Source organism: Leuciscus leuciscus (genome assembly GCF_965113295.1).
Source record: "Leuciscus leuciscus genome assembly, chromosome: 25".
In the NCBI taxonomy this organism is placed as follows: Eukaryota; Metazoa; Chordata; class Actinopteri; order Cypriniformes; family Leuciscidae; genus Leuciscus; species Leuciscus leuciscus.
In genome coordinates, this window is record NC_138724.1 from 15,440,106 (window position 1) to 15,458,173 (window position 18,068).

An 18,068-nucleotide genomic window follows, 5' to 3' on the forward strand; every position below is an offset into this window, starting at 1 on the left:
CTGGTCCTTTTCGCATTTGATATCTAAAGGACAAAAACAATATTATGCACAAACGGAAAACACTGAATTAGTCAGTGCTTCAACCTCCATTCTAACATTTTGTTAAAGCATAATTTATCTAACTGAGAATATTTAACAGTACAGTAGGCTAATGCACAGTTCATAAGCTACCCCTTTATATAGCCTACAGTAGCCTACTTAAATGTATAATAATAATAATATAGTATTCTTAATATTTAAACAATAATGTATTAATAGTAATAATTATATTGTTGTAGCCTATAATACCGTAATCTATACATTTAATTTTATTTTATGTGGTAGCCCACTTAAAAAAAAAAAAAAAACATGGTAAAAAAGGTAACACTTTACAATAAGGTCTAATTTTTGTATTAACACTGTAAGAACGTTGCTGCCTTACATTTTTTAGTACAATCAACTTGGATGTTTGAGTCATTTCAACTTAAACTGACCTAAATAGTTGAATCTTGTATAACATTTAAAATAGCTTATTTTGATAAGTTAAAGCAATGTAAAAACATTGCAAACAAATGTATTTTTTTTATAGTGAATACATTTTGAAATTAACATTAACTAAGATTAAGAAATGCTGTAGAATAATTGTTCACTGTAAGTTCATGATAACTAATGTAGTTAACTGTTAACTAATGAAACCTTATTGGAAAGTTTTACCATAAACTTTAAGATAAACTAATTCATCTGAGATTATTTAACAGTAATCAGTATAGAGTATTGCATAATGTACAATCATTTTATTAATATGACTAAATTATATACAAATGTTTACCATATGGTAAAACATTATATTTTAAAAGGCACTGCATTTTATTTTACGTTAAAATGTGTGTTTGTAGATAAATAAATAAGTATAATTTATTTAAATAAATAATGGACCAACAAATTATTTAACAAGGCAATATTTAATATTTTGGGTTGAAGGAAGTCTGCAAGTTTCAGGGCTTATTGGGTTTTTAGCACAAACTATATAATCTCACTTTATTTTCTTCTTTTCAAGCCTTTTACACACATGAGATGTGATTTTTTTCCTTGACTTCATATTCCAGATTTATGAAATGCACATGCTGCATGATATTGTTGTCTAATGCCTTTCTCTTATTTCTGTCCCAGAGGACTTCAGCTCTTGTGAAGCTGTCTTGGCTTCATTGGTAAACAGATTGTGTGCGCTAGCTAGCCTAAGGTATAAAACAATATATTCTCTGTGGATCATTTTGATATCTTGCCATAGTTTGACATATAAAATTCCTAAATGTTGACACTATTTTAGTATAAATAGGTTTATAAATAAAAATGTTATAGACAGCTGCAATATTTAATATTTCTTGTCTTATATCCATTATAAGGGCTTTCAAAGAAGAGAAACATTATGTTTTAGAGGACCCTGATTCATAACCTGTAAATCCTATTCTAGAGTGTGTACTGACCTCTGTGCAAATCTATGAAGACAAATGACCAGTAGAGGGCGTCAGAGTGTACAGTATTGGGGCCTTATCAGTTCAAAATACAGGGCCTCCATTGCTTTAGCAGAAAGCCTTAGTGGATTTGTAAATATTTTCTGTTCTTTACTTGCTAAACGATGGCAATACACTTAACAAAATAATTCACATTTATTTAGAGAAACAAAGAGGTTTTTTTTCAAGGGATATTATTATTATTATTAATATTATTATTAGGCTTATAAAATATAATACTCTCTGCAGTTACATGACAGAAGACAGATTGTGACAAAATACCAAAATGCTTCAATTTAATTCAATGCCGTGGCATTATAATCAATGGCCATATTATTGTCCTTACATATTAGCCTATTTAAGTACAATCAAAGTTTGGTTATTTCAACTTAAATTATATTAAACTGACTTAACAAAATTGTTGAATCTTGTATAACTTATAAAAAAAAGTTGAAATGGCTTAACTTATTTTGATGAGTTAAAGCAATGTAAAAACGTATGTTGTCATAACTTATTGGTCATATTATTGTTTACAGTGTAGGCTATATTTTGCGTTTTAAAAACAACAACATCCAATTGGTACATAACTAACAAATATTGCAATGTAAATGAATAGCCAATCAACGCCAAGTACCACCCTCTTTCTGTTGATTGACATTTGAGAAAGGTTTTCCATTAAAATGAAATCCAATTTTAAGGAATAAATTATTCTGAGAAATGTTTTGAGACATTTTTTTTAAAAGACAATGTAAACAATATTTGTATTATTTGTTTTATTTTTCTATTCTACTTTTCTGTTTTATAAAAGAAAAAAATGGAAAAGTTGTGCGAGTTGTGCGAAATGTATATATATATATATATAAGTAGGCTTCCACAAACTGAACCAGGCAGAACAGGCAGCTGTTTTCCAGAGGTGGGCGGGGTCTGTAGCTCATTTCTTACGTCAATCAATAGGCATGAAAGGGGACGTGGGCGGAGTCTGTTGCTTCTTTACGTCATTCAAGTGGGGGTAAGAGATGAGGTGGGCGTGTCTTCGCTGGCACTGCTGCATCAGTGAATGACATGAGGATGTGAAAGAAAACAGCGGGTTGGGCATATGATTTTAAAGCCATTCTCGAGCGGACCTATATATGGACGATGAGGAATACACTAAGGACTGACTGAGGAACGGTAAGACGCGTCTTAAATAATAGCCTACTGGCATAAGGAGCATCTGTGTGTGCAATAAGAGCTGTATGGATCCTTGCGCAGGTGCACCTGTCTTCTGTACGTGGCCGGACCGCTATAAGACGCATCTTGCGGGTATACAGTGTTTTTATTTATTTATTTTCTCAATCGAGGCCGGTTTCAACAAAGGAACTTGTGTGACATAATAAATAGCCGATTATTTGCTGGATGTGAGGTAAGGGCGTCTTTCCAGCGCATCATCATCAAATGCATATGATTGGGGATTGAATTTTCTTTGTCTGTACACACATTATATGACTATATATCAGTATGGGTTGGGACTGTTGCGTAACAGGCTGACAGGGGAAAAAAGCCGTTTGTGGATTACAAAATAATAATCAAATATATCCTATTAGGCTGTATTTGATGTAAGAGGAGGATGATAGGTGGATGCATTCATGTTCATTGCCTCTGTATGCACAAATCCCTGGCAGAAATCAGCATGTGTGTGTGTGTCAATAAGGCTCTTTGGTTATTCGACCTATAGATGCTTTTAATTTATTGTCTACTTTAGGTGCTATGGGCTGAAGGTACCTGTAAACAACCTACTAGCTATCCAATGGTGCGTTTAGGCCCTGAGCCGGGCTGTTGAGCTCAGTATTTCTTTTTTTTCTTTTATTTGAGCTTAAAGGTGCACTCAGTCATTTTTTTTCTCAAGCAAAGTTTTAGAAATGCACAACAGTTTTGGAAAACATCTGTAAAATGCTGAGATGAATTTTAGGCTACACTAGGCTGGTGGTTCTCAACCAAGTGGTTGCATTAAATTTCTAGGGAGCTTCAAGATTACTTATTTATAATTATTACAAATAAATTAATGTACATAAAGTGTAATGTTGGGCATTATTGCTGGTCACAAAGTGGCTAGTTACAAAACAAAACAAAATTACTTTGAAAAAATATTATATTTGAGTTTACAATATTATATTATCTTGTAGAGACCATCTGCGCAGGACTGCTTCCCGAAATTGTACTCCTTAAATTGTAACTTTAATGGAGGACATTTGTCATCATTCCAGAAGTAAATATGCTGTCTATATTGTTGAATTGTTCAAAATATTGTTTAATCATATAAGTTTGACAATCACTGCTCTAGGCAAGATCAGTTTCCAAAAAAATGTACCTTTTGCAGTTAGTAAACAAACATCATACATCCAGGCCAGTAGGTGTCAGTATAGAGTCCAACACTACGTGTGCCTTTATGACAAAAAATTACTGACTGCACCTTTAAGCTTCATTTGATTTATGAAATATTGTTGCTTTGCCTTAGTTAAAAAAAATATTTGGAATTTCGTAGCTGGCCAAAAGAGTATGTTTGTAAAATCAGAGACCATATCTTAGGCTATATTTACACTGTTACTTTGTGGGCAGCTCTCTTACACTGTATGACATGACAGACAACTAGTTGTCCAGACCAGTTGCGTTCACACAGCACAGGTTTTCGGAGTCCTTAAAATAACTGAACTGTGTGTGAACATAGCGTATTAAGGAGTCAAATAGTGGACTGACAACCGTATTCTGCTGCTGTCTGAACATGGCCTTTAGATTCCTGATGTTGACTCCTGAATGATTCTAACTTATATAACTGTTAATATTGTGTGCTTGTAGTTTCTTAATAATGGAAGTCATTCGGGAAGTTATTGGAGGCCTGAATTCAAGCTTGGCCTCTAACGCTCTTGTCAGTTTGTTTTAGCATCAAACAGCACTCACAAGAACGCATTGAATTCCTAGAAAAATATTTTCTTTTCTTATTAACAGCTTTCTGTAACAGGAGACTTTGTTTCATCCATTGAAATTAGACATTTCTGGCAATGTGCAGACAGGCTTTATAATGGTATGTGTCAAGCAACCCTTTGTTTTGTCTTTGAGTTTTTCGTAATGGTGATTTTTAAAAAATATACAGTATATTTATGTGCATTTTAGGATACACACACTCACCGGCCACTTTGTTAGGTACACCTTGCTAGTACCGGGTTGAACCCCATTTTGCCTTCAGAACTGCCTTAATTCCTCAATTAAAAGATTCAACAAGGTGCTGGAAACATTCCTCAGAGGTTTTGGTCCAAATTGGCATGAAATCATGACGCAGTTGCTGCAGATTTGTCGGGTGCGCATCCATGATGCGAATCTCCAGTTTCTCCACATCCCAAAACTGTAGAGGCTATTTGAGTTTAGTGAACTCATTGTCAATGTCAAACCAGTTTGAGATGATTCGAGCTTTGTGACATGGTGTGTTATCCTGCTGGAAGTATCCATCAGAAGATGATACACTGTGGTCATAAAGAGATGGACATGGTCAGCAACAATACTCAGGTAGACTGTGGTGTTTAAATTATGCTCAATTGGTACTAAAGGGCACAAAGTGTGCCAAGAAAATATCCAACAGACCATTACACCACCAGCAGCCTGAACTGTTGATACAAGTTAGGATGGATCCATGCTTTCATGTTGTTTACGCCAAATTCTGACCCTCCATCTGAATGTACCAGTAGAAACCGAGACTCATGACACCAGGCACGTTTTTCCTATCTTCTACTGTGCAATTTTGGTGAGCTCGTGAGAACTGTAGCCTCGGTTTCCTGTCCTCATCTGACAGGAGTGTCACCGGTGTGTGTTCTGCTGCTGTAGCTCTTCTGCTTCAAGGTTCGACGTGTTGTGAGTTCAGAGATGCTCTTCTGCAGACCTCGGTTATAACCAGTGGTTATTTGAGTTACTGTTGTCTTTCTATCAGCTGAACCAGTCTGATAGAGATTGGCTGATTAGATATTTGCATTAACGAGCAGTGTTCGTGATAAAGCGGCCGGTGAGTGTATATATAATATTATTTAAACCACCTGAATTATCCAGCAATATTAATTTCTGATATTGTAATATAAGTAGGCCCTTGCAAACTGGATTACAATCTGAGTTGACAGCCATTAATCCTACTAGGGACGGAAGGTTAAACTCAAAGCATTAGAAAATAGCAAAAAGATAAAGAGATATTTTCTTGATCCCAGAGGGGACATTTTGTGAATCGGTGAAAACAAGCTCCGACAGGAGTAACACACTGATCCGACAAAACTCGACGAAGTGTCTGTTGCCGTCTGTCTGTGTCTGTGCAGACCTTCACCCAAGTAGGTGGCACACAAGAATACGTATGACCTTGACCTGATTGTTTCAGATGCTGCCATACAATCCAGCATGCCCCTATTGACCCAGTCTGCAAGACTCCAGCAAACATTGATGATTTGGAGACAGATGGAACGATAAGGGCAAGGCACCAAAGTGGACACCCCGGGCCGATGCAGCCACTGAGGGCCTGTGTGCAACGCGACACCAGGGGACAATGTTTGGCAACTGATCAGTTACTACATGTAATTCTGTCCATGTCGCTAACAGAGCTGAGGTCGCTGAGATCGGTCTGGTGTTCGGCTCCACAGTCTGACATAAAATTCATTCATTTGTTACAAGAGTTCACAGACTTGGGACGTGGCCAGAGAGAACAAACAATGCTAAATCAATTAATAATAATTATTATTATTTTAAAAAATCTCTAATTTTAAAATATTTATTGATCTGTTGGAATGCCGCTTGATGTCCCATATTTATTCTGGGGTTTGAAGCTAAACCAGTTAATATTATCCACTGTTTTGCACTCTATGACTGATGTATTGTTCAAATTATTCAAAATATTGTTAGCAAGATTGTGAAATACTTGATATTCCAATTCTTAAATGTGCAAGTAAATGATTTTGTGTTTTAAATACTCTAATAATGATTATGTCAGTTGATTGGTAAGTTATACCGAGCAAGGGCACCAATGTAGGCCTATACTCCATTTAATAGTGTATGGGAACACAGGCACGACTCAACACACGCGCACAAGAAAGTTTCCCACTTGTCCAGTGTCTCCACTATTTCTCTCCAAAAGTTATGAGCGATATAATGTCTTTGATATCTTTTAAACTAGAGTTGTGTGTAACTCTTAACCCCTTCATACAAGTTCTCCTCAACACATGTATTTGCTTCTCCAGTAGTTTGTTGTTGTTCCGTCTCATCGGTTTCATTTTCGACTGTGAAACAATAGCCTGGGCGAGTGTTGCTAAGTTGTGGACAAACTAATAAGTGCCAAAAATGTAAGGCGCATGTGCAAGGAAGTTGAACTGGTTAGAAAGATTGAGTTGCATGCTTATAGTAGAGTGGTGCAGGGATGATGTATTTTTATATGGCAAAATTTGGAAACGAGTTAGCATTTTAGCACTTCTGGTTCCGTCGTCTTGTAGTCAATGTTTTTTAAAAAAAATTATTTTTGGTTAAATGCTTGAAATAAGGTCTGTGGTGAACACAAGCTCAAGTTATTTTCATGTTTTATTCTACAATACAAAATACCCTCTTGTAAAAAAAAAAAAAGAAGCTTTTACTTGTAAAAGGAGGTTGCTAGCAAGAGGCTAAATGGGACTACAGAGCTTGTCAGGACATTAAACGTCATCTCATCTACTCACTAGTCCACTTTCACAGCCTCGTTGTGTTTGTTATCGTGCTCTTGCAAACTAATATAACTCAAACTTTCAGGGAAAAGGTTTTTAAAACAAGACTGAAATAGTTGTTGGAAGCTTAATGATGGTGAGGTTGAAGTCACGTGACCGTGGTGTAGTTCATTTATAGCCTACGTTTAGCTTTTGACTTCTGCTGATTGTATTTAAACTTCAAAATGTATAAAAGCTGTGTTCATTTGTGAAGATTATAATGATGAACTAGAAAAAAACACGTAAGAAGAACCACAAGCTTCTGTTAGTCACAGACCTTAATTTCTGCAATAATCCAAAAGCCAAAACAAATCCTATTTTAAGCCCCAAATAGCACCATAAAAGTTAGTCCGTTTTGAATGATTTTTTTTATTTCAATTCTGGTCCATTGGAATTTTCCATCATTATTCTCTGTCTATTCGTGTGCAAACTTGGCACATCAAGAGAAATTTAACTACCAATTGCCATAAACACATTGTATGCACTTTATTGTCAGTCCCTGTAGTAGGAAAGTATCTGCCAAGAACAAATGCAAATGTAACCAAGAGTGAGGGAAAATTGACTATACCACCTTTTCCCTAAGTTGTAACTCTATAAAGCATAACATCCTCCACATTTTTAGACTAGGCTATATTTAGTGTGTCAACATGAAAGTGGTTTAAATATAGGACATAACTGTTGTATTTTGCATTTAACTTTTGGAAAAGTATAATGTATTGTCCTTTTTGATTGTTTTGCTTGGTAAAAGTTGTCAAGACCATTTCAGTGTTACTCAAATGGGCTTACAAAGACAAAGGAAGCTCATCCCATCAAAGGCAGAAGCTTCTTGTTTTTCCACGGCATTCCATCTGCCTCCCACCTCATTCTCCAGAAGTTTTAGTCCTTGAGATGAGATGAAATGAGTCAAGTGGCCCACAGCAATCAGTGCTCAATCACTGCACGGGGCTTTTGAAGTGCTCCCCGCTCCCTCCGCGGCTCCACAGGTGGGGAAGCAATGTTAAGTGGTCTGTCCACAAGAAGGGAGAGGTCATCCAGAGGGCAAAAGGGATTGTCGGGAGGAGCGGTCCAGAGAGAGAAAGTAGGGAATGAAGGGATTGAAAAGACAGCGGGAGAAAATCAGAAAGGGTTGCACAGGTCAGAGAGTGGGACGGGGTCATTCTGTGATGACTTTTAATTTCCTGAAATCTCTCTCGTTCACGATCTCTGTCTCTAATCTCGGTGTTAACGTTCTTACTGATTGTTGGGCCATGCATACAGACACTCAGATAGATCAAGTAAAAGCTTGTCAGTATAGTTTCATGGCCAAATCAGGCCTCAAAGGAAGATAGATAGATAGATAGATAGATAGATAGATAGATAGATAGATAGATAGATAGATAGATAGATAGATAGATAGATAGATAGATAGATAGATAGATAGAAATTCTCTCATCATTTACTCACACTCATGTCATTTTTATTGTATTAAAGCTGCCGTCGGCAAGTCTGGCAGATTGGGTCGATTAGCCAAAATTTTGAATGTTTACAACTCTCATGCCCCTCCCCACTACCAGCGAGCACCCTCCCATCGAGGTCGTGCTCGTCAGTGCGTCACTGTGCGTGTGTACCTGATTTTCTGTGAACGCATCCGTCTCTTCAGCATCTATCAACACCATGGACTCGGAGGTAGGCTGCCCTGGCTAATCTATCCATAGATAGCAATAACCGAGGAATTGGAAGCTTGTTAGTAGATTTTCTCTCCGCCATCACGCTTCATGCAATCTCCAGGCGAACTTCAGGCGTGGCGTGTGCATGTGATATTAACGTGCGCGAGTGAGGGGGGATCTGTGGCGTGTGCACGACCTGTGATTGACAGTCAGATCTCACCCCCCCCCTGCGCTGATTGGACCTGATGAAGCGGGAGCGCTGGATTTTTGCAAAACAAATAACACGCTCCAGGTGGAGTTAGAAGCTCGGTTTTTTTTCTAAAACCACCTTATTTATGTTGTTCTGTCGGATTATAGTGTCAATTTCACTGAATATGATCAAAAAAATTTTGCCGACGGCAGCTTTTTGGTCTTTTTGACTGCCAGCAAATTCTTCAGAAATTCACCTTTTGCATTACACAGAGGAAGGAAAGTCATGCGGGTTTGAGCGAAGGTGAGTAAATGATGACAGAACTACCCTTTTGAGTGAACTATCCCTTTAAATAATCTGCATAACATCAAGTAAGTCAAATTTTATAGCCAGCATTAAGTTATTGTGACATATGAAACTGCTTCTCAAACAAGAACAAATGTAGGGCGGGACGTGATATACTTCATGGGGAATTGATTGGATGGTTGTGACCAGGAAACTAAATGCATTATTCCCTACTGTTAAAGTGATGTGATGGTGGATGTTCTCTGTGCACAGACCTGATGGATAACGTCGATTTTCATTATCGATTAAATGTTGTAGACCAAGTTTAATATAACTCTTACGCTTAGTTTGAACTTAGCTTTACCTGAAGACGTTTAATTTAACTTAGACATGGTTTAGAGTTGTAGTATGTGTATGTGTCGACCTTTGTGATAATGTTCTTATCTTGAATTAAAAGTGACGACTGACCAGATGTGTGCTGATGAGGTTAAGATTGTGTGAAGCAGAGTGCAGAGGTTTATAGAGGAGAATATGGCGAGTCAAGCAGCTTGTTGTGGGATGTGACCGTGTCTGAGAAATTTTAATGAATTTGCCGCTTCTCAAACAGTTCATTCTTTCGTTATGTAAAGTTTATGCTGACCTGAGATTAGGGATACTGAGTTTTGGCAGATAAAATAAACTGGTTATTTTGAAATTATGGCCAAGAACTGATAAATAGCAGAAACTAAAATCTATACTATTTGGTCTAAATAAATGATAAATATATATATATATATATATATATATATATATATATATATATATTTAAAAAATATATATTGTCAAAGTCAATATTTTAAATACTACAAGTGAGTTTAGGCTTTACAACATTATAATTTTCAGTATGTGCAGTTAATAATGAATATTAATTTAAAGATTACATTTAAAAGTGATATTCATTTAGTGTTTTTATAGATTCACTTAAATTTTAGAAACTTCCCCAGCTAAAATTTTTGATTTTGTTAATATTTTTTCTGAAGAAAGACAAACATAAATTGTGATGCAAGCCAAATTGTAAATGCCACGGATAAATATATTAAAGAGTAATCCATTATTATTATTATTATTATTATTATTAATACCCCTCTTCAAAATAGTGTATTACACAGTTAATATTAATAAAAGATCTGGTCTGTCTTTTTCTTTTATGTATTTCTTTTTCTCTCATTTTTGAGATTTGCTAAAGATAATATTTAACAACATTATTAAGTATTAGTGTTTTTAAAATGTAACTTTAAGGCAGTGTTAAATGATGGCAAAGGTAATCTAAATGTAAAAATAGGAGAAATGAGCAGTACAATTAAATATCCAATATTGAACCAAATACAGATACAAAAATAAACAAATGATGTAATCATACCACAGTTCAAATATTGACAACTCATAGCTTTTCTAGAAATAGTTCACCCAACAATTTAATGTCACTATTCGCTTAACTAAGTTCTTGAGTGTTTTGTAACCAAACGTCATGACGTCACAGAACTGAAAAAAGTCACTTGCTGTATTACCTAGTAGAGATGTCCTCAAGAAAGATCAGCTTGTCCTCATGAGCCGAAGTGCGAGTCAAACTTCAGATGTGACTGACAGTCTGTGGAGAAACTCAAAGTGTGGTGAGGAATCAAGCTGACAGCTCAGAGACTGGACCAGGAACAGAGGCCATGGGACAGAGGACCTGACAGGTTAAATATGCCCCTCAATCCGACAGACGTTGGGTCAGGTCAGGACTCGCTGGTGTGAGGCTGAAGAACATATTAGAGACGGACAGGGTGAGAAGTTCTTATGATGGAGGTATGAGGACAGGGTTACTGAAGGATACAGTTCTGAGATCAGCCGTGTGATCTGACCTTTTAGGTAGAGGTTATGAATTTTAATTTGTTTGTTGATCTAGATGCTTCTTGATGGATCTACAGATATTACACTCATATAAGGATCTGATTGGATTTATAATTAAACCAAGGAAGCAATATCTTGCTTCCTTCATTGGTGCATCGTTAAAAATAAGTAGGCTGTAATGTATAGTTTGGTTTGGGTTCACGTTTCATGTTACAGTCATGTTTCCTGTATTGTCATGTGATTACCTTGCCCTCATGTGATCCTGCCATGTTCTTCCCTAGTCTCTTGTGTCAAGTTGTCACAATTGTCTTGATTATGTTCACAGGTGTGTCTTGTTTAGTCACTAGTCCTTGTGTATTTAAGCCTCATGTCTTGCTCTAGTATTGTTTGTGTAACCACTGTTTTGTGAGTTTTCTGTTAATGTTTAAGTGTATAATTCATGTCAAGCCAAGTCTTTGTTTATTTTGAGTTTGTTCATGTTTGTATTTAATAAATACTGCTCTTGGGTTCTTCTAACTTGCCATCAGTGGAATCATTACATAGGCAAGCACTGATGATATTCACATTGTTTAATGCACAAGCTGATTGGTTCATGGCACATCTGGAGCCAATGAGCTTGTTTCTCAGCATTTGAATGGCTGGTTAGCATTCACCATAGTGGTTTGCAATAATCTACTACAACAGCAATGTAGCAGATCTATTCCACCAAGACCAAATACATTAACATCGTCATACCCATTATCATGCTAAAAATCTTCCAAGAGTTGTCATGATAGAAATAGACATAAATCCCATAACAGATCTAGGCAGGTGGAGGGTTTCAGAGGAACTCTGATAGCGTGATGCTGTACTAGCCTACAGAAACAAATGAATCAGACTATTTAAATGTTGAGTAAGCAATCTCATTGGCTGCAGTATCATCATAGGCCAATCAGCTTGTGCCATGTGGTAATGATGTGATTGCTTACAGAGCCTGTGCCCTCTAGAGTTTCATGACTAGATATTTCTATGACTAGTTTCATGATTAGACAATTATAATTGTATTTTGAAAGGGTTTTTGACAGAAGCTCCTTAAATAACATTTGAAATATTTTGTTTTGCATTTTATTAAAATGTTCAATTAAATGTAAATATTGTTGGTTAATTTGCAAGCGTGCCATCTCATGTATAATTTACCAAACTTATTTTTTTTATTTGTTAATATTTTTTTCTGATGAAAGACACAATTTTAATGCCATGAGTGAATATTTATTGATTTTCCTTGTCAGTTTTCCCCCTCTATAAAATAGTGGATTACTCTGTAAATATCAATCCATGGCATTTAATATTTTGCCATTCTTCTTCATTTATGTATTTCTTTCACCAGGAAAAAATAAAAAGGATCAAGTTTTTATTACCATATTTAAGTACATTCTGTAAAATTGTATGGGTGTTTCCCCTGATTTTCCCCTTAGAATGAGCTCAGAAAATGTGAAAACAATTGTATTCTGTGTGGGCCTGGAAATTTAATTAGCTGACGTTTTGATTTTTAACAGGTTGCGCACATTAGACTCATGTGTGACTCAAACACTGGTGCATTTACAGGAATCTACAAGATGTTTGAGTAGGATGTGGAAACGAGATTGGCATTGATTCCATTGTTGTTCAAGAACAGCTGCAGGAATACAAATCTGAATGGGACTTTTAGTACACACTTGTAATATTTAACCCACAGTAACACCAGCCATGTACTTGATGTCACAAGTGGACCCAGTGTTTTACAGGATGTTGCAGTAATACTGTTGTTAGCACATGTCATCTTATCACCATGAACTTTTAAGAAGTATTTCATTCCCTCCCAATGATTGCAGAAGTAAATAGTTCGGAAGTTGCCTAAGAGGTTCAATAGTGGTATGTCTTTATGCTGCTTTGTCTCCTATACATTTTCCCACACAGTTAGCATGCTAGTGTTGGGCTTTAGCTCTTAGACAGCACAGTAAAATCCACATTGAGAAGCTGTCTTCAATTTTGTTGACTTTGCTGTTACAGCTAAACATATTTAAGCCCTTGTGTCAACATTTAGTCAACATGCACTGTATCTTGAGCATCTTGTGGCATACACTACGTTTTTACAACAGAAAGTATTTCCCTTTTCTTTTCAATATTGAGTAATGGCCACACATGTTAGTGTTAACAATGCTAACATCATCAATTGTTGTTTATCTTCTAATTGAGGAGGCATTTGGACATTTTGAGGCTGCTTTTTTGCTTTTGGTTTTATTTGACACCAGTTCATCTGTTTTGTGAACAATAGCTCAAATTTGTGGAGGGTGGTGTTGGATTAGCGCAAATAAGGAAGCTAAAATGGGCTCTTTCTGCCTTTTCTTCACTGTTGCATGTTATTCCAAATACAGAAATCTTTCATTGAAATCTCTTCCATCTCTTAAATTACTTTCCTTTTGAGGGGACGTTTACGTGACACATTTCTTAACTAAAAAGGAAAACTTTTAATCCATTTTGGCCGTTCATTTACACGACAACGGCATGCCGGGGGCCTGAAAATGCAAAGACCTTTGGGAATAGGTTTCAAAGTGCAAGTTTTTGAAAACTATACCGTTATTGTCAAGTTTTCAAGATTCAAGATTGAAAATGGTGATATTACGTGTTTAGTCTATAGATGCGTAGTCTTTCTTACAAAGTGACATCGCCACCTACTGGCCTGGCATTAATAATACAGCGGGGTGAACAAGTAAACTTCATGTTCTTTCTATATTATACTCACTAGACTTAAGTAGGCCATTCTACTACATTTGGAGAATTTCTGCATACTTCAACTAGGCAGAAGTAGGACATGAATTAAAACAATCCGAAGAGACCGAAAGCATCTCTCAGTAGCGTAAGAGAACGGAAAGAGAAGAATGAAGGAGGGGTGAAGGATACGGATGTTTGGGCTCTTCTCTAAAGGAAGAGAGGGGGCAATGTCAATCGTATCTGGAAGAAAGCCATGTTGAGACACATAAGTGAGACAGTGAAAATTCAATTAAGAGGGACGCTGGGTGTTTTGGCACAAACAAACACACCCTCGCTGGACAAACGCAGGCACATGATGAAGGGCTGGTGGCCAGCGGTGACATTCGTACTGTGGCGTTTACTCTGTCATGGGGGATGGGTGCAAGAAAATGACAGGCCAGACACAAACTGACACGTAGCAGGCAAAGCAAGCTCAACAGACACGTCACCTCCACCCAATGTGCCTCTGAGCCATTGTTTCCCATCAGCACTGTCTCAGAAGGCAACAACGAGCTGTTGTGTACCAACACTACTACATCATTTCAAAGTCGAGTATTTAAGCATTGAGAACCAACAAAGTTGAGAAATGATCAACCCTCACCCACACTGTCTGTAAATGCGGTGTAATGTCATCAGTCAGATATGCTTGATCGACCTTTAAGGATGTTTTAGTTTTTGCTGTTTTACAGTGTTAGTTTGTCATGTTTGACAAAATCTAACAAGCTAGCATTGTTTATGTATACTGTACGTCCCTCAAACGTGGACAAGCACGTTATTTAGATAGCAAGGCCCTATAAAATACATTTGATTTTCCGTTTTGATTGTTCTGGATTCTGTTTAATGGTTAAATTAGATATTAGAAACCAAAAAGCATGTCTGTTTGATTGAAATTATGAAACGTATACAATTTAACAACAACAAAAAAGGACCCTATGAAATCTGTTTTATTTTTCCCAAATTCTGTTCTATTTTTCCCAAATTCCTTTAAACATTTTCTAGAGTCCATTTTAATGGTTTAATTAAATTGGTAATAATCAAAAAGCATGTCTAACCAATTCAGTTTATATACGTTTAACAATTTAATAGTTTATTACAATTTTTACAGTAATAGGGCCGTATAAAATGATTTTATACGAAGAAAATCTTCAGAATTTCTGTGTTGTCAGTTTTTCTGGAATTATGATACAAATGTATTATCAAAAATGGTGGAAATAAAAGGAAGGTATCAAACATTTAACAATTTAAATATCTTCTAAAATGTAATCAAAAGCTATTTTAACATGCGACACAATAAAGGTTTACTTTTAAAACTAAAACATGGAGGGAAAATTGTAATTCTACTGTACAATAGGTCACAATTTTTATTTAGGTTTAACCAAACTTTTATTTTGACAGGTTGTCATGAAGATCTTTACGTTTTTATGTGTATAATATATGATATGACGAGTTTTTCTCAAATGAAATGGCGAAATGCTGGTGAAGTGGTTCTCAGAACAGCTTTGCAGATGAAGTTCATGTGTTCATGTCCTCATAGTGAGACGGCAGGTGAGCATCATTTGTGCTTCAGTATGTGTGTATTAGACGAAACTGTGGCGCTCATTCACACAGAGACATGCAGAACATGCAAACCTCATATTTAAATAGTAGTCTTTTGTATTGTAATATTCTAAGACACTTGTCCATATCATGATTTGATTTATTGTACAGCCCTGCTTTTGATTTATCACATCAAAATGTCTTTACAGGTTTAGCTAAAATCTCATTTGCACTTTGAGACATTTTCCGCTCCAGACAACCTGCCACCTCAGTGTCGACATTCAGCTGTGAAAAATCGCACCTTGCTCCATATGTCACTCTATAACAAATTACATTTCATTTAGGGAAATCTTTGGAATTGTCTTCATGTAAATCACCTGATGGACCCCTCTAGATTTGGGTCAACTGATGTTGCATTAGCTGAGCTCTTGTTCAGATGGCTGAAAAGTAGGACAGAAACAAGAGAGAGACACAATGAGAGAAAAGGAGAGGCCCGGTTCTGGCTCAGCCGGCCCAACCTACCGCTGCGTTCAAAGCCATGTTGGTTCTGTCTGTTCCCATGCCAATCCGTAGAGAGTCCAGGCCTAAACACAGAGCCTTTACTAGAAAAGGATTGGACCAGAGCCATGCATACAGAGAATGCTAAAGCTAGCAAGCTAAGTCTGTTTTCTGCCTTTACTTCTATGTGGACAGTATTGTTTTGTTTTTTTATGTGGGAAAATATCACCATTTACAGGCATTAGCTTGGGATTTTATTTTGGGGGAAGAAATTGGCCCTTTTAATTTTAGGAAAATATTTTTGGAATTGTTTTTATTGTTGTAATGTAGGGCAACTGCTGTGCATGAAAATGAGTATGTTTGACAATAACTACAGTACATGAACAAAATAATGTTACCGTCAGAAAGAGAAAAAAGAAAAAGAAGAGTTTGTGTGTCAATACCACAGTTTCCATTCACTTTTTGCACTATTCTGTTTTTGACAAAGCAAAGGTGCATAATAAAAGTCTCCAGCCTATTTCCAACTAATTAGCCTTTTACCAAAAAACTTGTGTGCGTATTGATTGATGTCTTCCTATATAAAATAATTGTCACATTTCTATACATAATTTTGTGTATATTGCAAATTCTGCACATCCAAGATATCCACAAATCTACGTAAAATGGAGAGACTGACCACTGAAATTAGCCAGTTTACGGCTTACTAATTCTACAAGTAATTTAATATTATTAAATTAAGAAATGACGCCGAATGGTTGTTTGTCTGATAGGACTGCTTGTAACTGCCTTTATGCAACAGCCCATTATGACGGAACTTTAATTTTGATATTTTTAATCAACTTTTGAGATTATTGATACCATACTGATTTAGAGTGAGAAAATCCAATTAACATTTTGCTAATATGTTGATGCTAATGCTAACTATGTTTAGCATTGCTGAAGTTTTGATTATGTTTGTGTAGATTCCCAACAAAATCAAACCCATTATGTCACTTCCCGGAAAATGATGTCATTAAGAGCCTGGCTTTTGTTCGTTAAAGGGATAGTTCACCCCAAAATGAAAATATTGTCATAATTCACTCACCCTCATGTCTTTTCAAACTTGTATGAGTTTCCATCTTCTGCTAATTTCTTTTGCTAATTCTACAAATTAGCCGTTGACTTCCATAGTTATTATTATTTATTTATTTTCATACTATAGAAATCAATGGCTTTCCAACATTCTTCAAAATATCATCTTTTGTGTTCAACAGAAGAAAAACACTCACACAGGTTTGGAACAACATGAAGGTGGGTAAATTATGAAATAATTTTCATTTTTGGGTGAACTATATCCCTTTAAAAGGATTTGTAAAAACAAAAACAAAACAAAAATCATGGCTCCTCAGTGATAAAACTCATGCATTCAGATGATGATTTATTCGCATTGGAGGAGTTTTGTTTGTGATCCTACAAACCCGGAAATGTGCTTCTCACATTGTCAGTCACGTTCAACATTTATTTAAATGTCCTATTTAATAATAGGGAAACATATGCTTTATGTTTTAAATGGATGTCTTTCTTCTTATCTCTCCAAATGATGGTGAATGTTGTCATTTTAAAAATGTGGAAATGAGCAAAAATAATCTAACACAACCTCTTATTTACATAAGGAAAACATTTGACCCAGTTACTTGTTTGACTAGTAAAATGATTTGTCGGGCAAGCCATATATGTATATAACACATTATTTTATTTATTTTTTGTTTTTTATAGGTTTTATGAACTTCACCAATATGTATTTATCAGTGTGATGAATATCAAGTGAAAAATACGTGCACTTTTGCGCCTTCAATGCCAATCTCTCTCCGTCAGGTTTGTTTAGACGCCTTTGCTGACTGTGAGAACTGGATTTTTGAGTTTTCCGTCAGCTGTTGGAAGAAACACTTGCACAGTCTGACTGGCGGCTGCAGATGCAGATCCAGATCACGAGTCGAGGTGTCAGGGACGAAGTTAGAAAGGGAAGGAGGGGGTGATGAAAAGCGCTTTCCTCACGACACTTAACCCCACT

At 36.2% G+C, this 18,068-nt stretch overlaps 1 protein-coding gene across 2 annotated transcripts in view; it reads left to right on the forward strand.

Moving 5' to 3' along the window:
* Window positions 1-2,513: 2,513 nt before the first annotated feature.
* The window catches only part of otud7a (OTU deubiquitinase 7A), a 78,532-nt gene continuing 62,977 nt past the window's right edge, over window positions 2,514-18,068 (forward strand). Inside the window, exon 1 of one of the 2 annotated variants that reach the window (XM_082159835.1) lies at window positions 2,514-2,660. The gene's annotated coding sequence lies outside the window, so the exon portion shown is untranslated. Of the gene's footprint in view, window positions 2,893-18,068 lie in introns of both variants that reach the window. The other variant, XM_082159836.1, reaches the window with a different exon arrangement.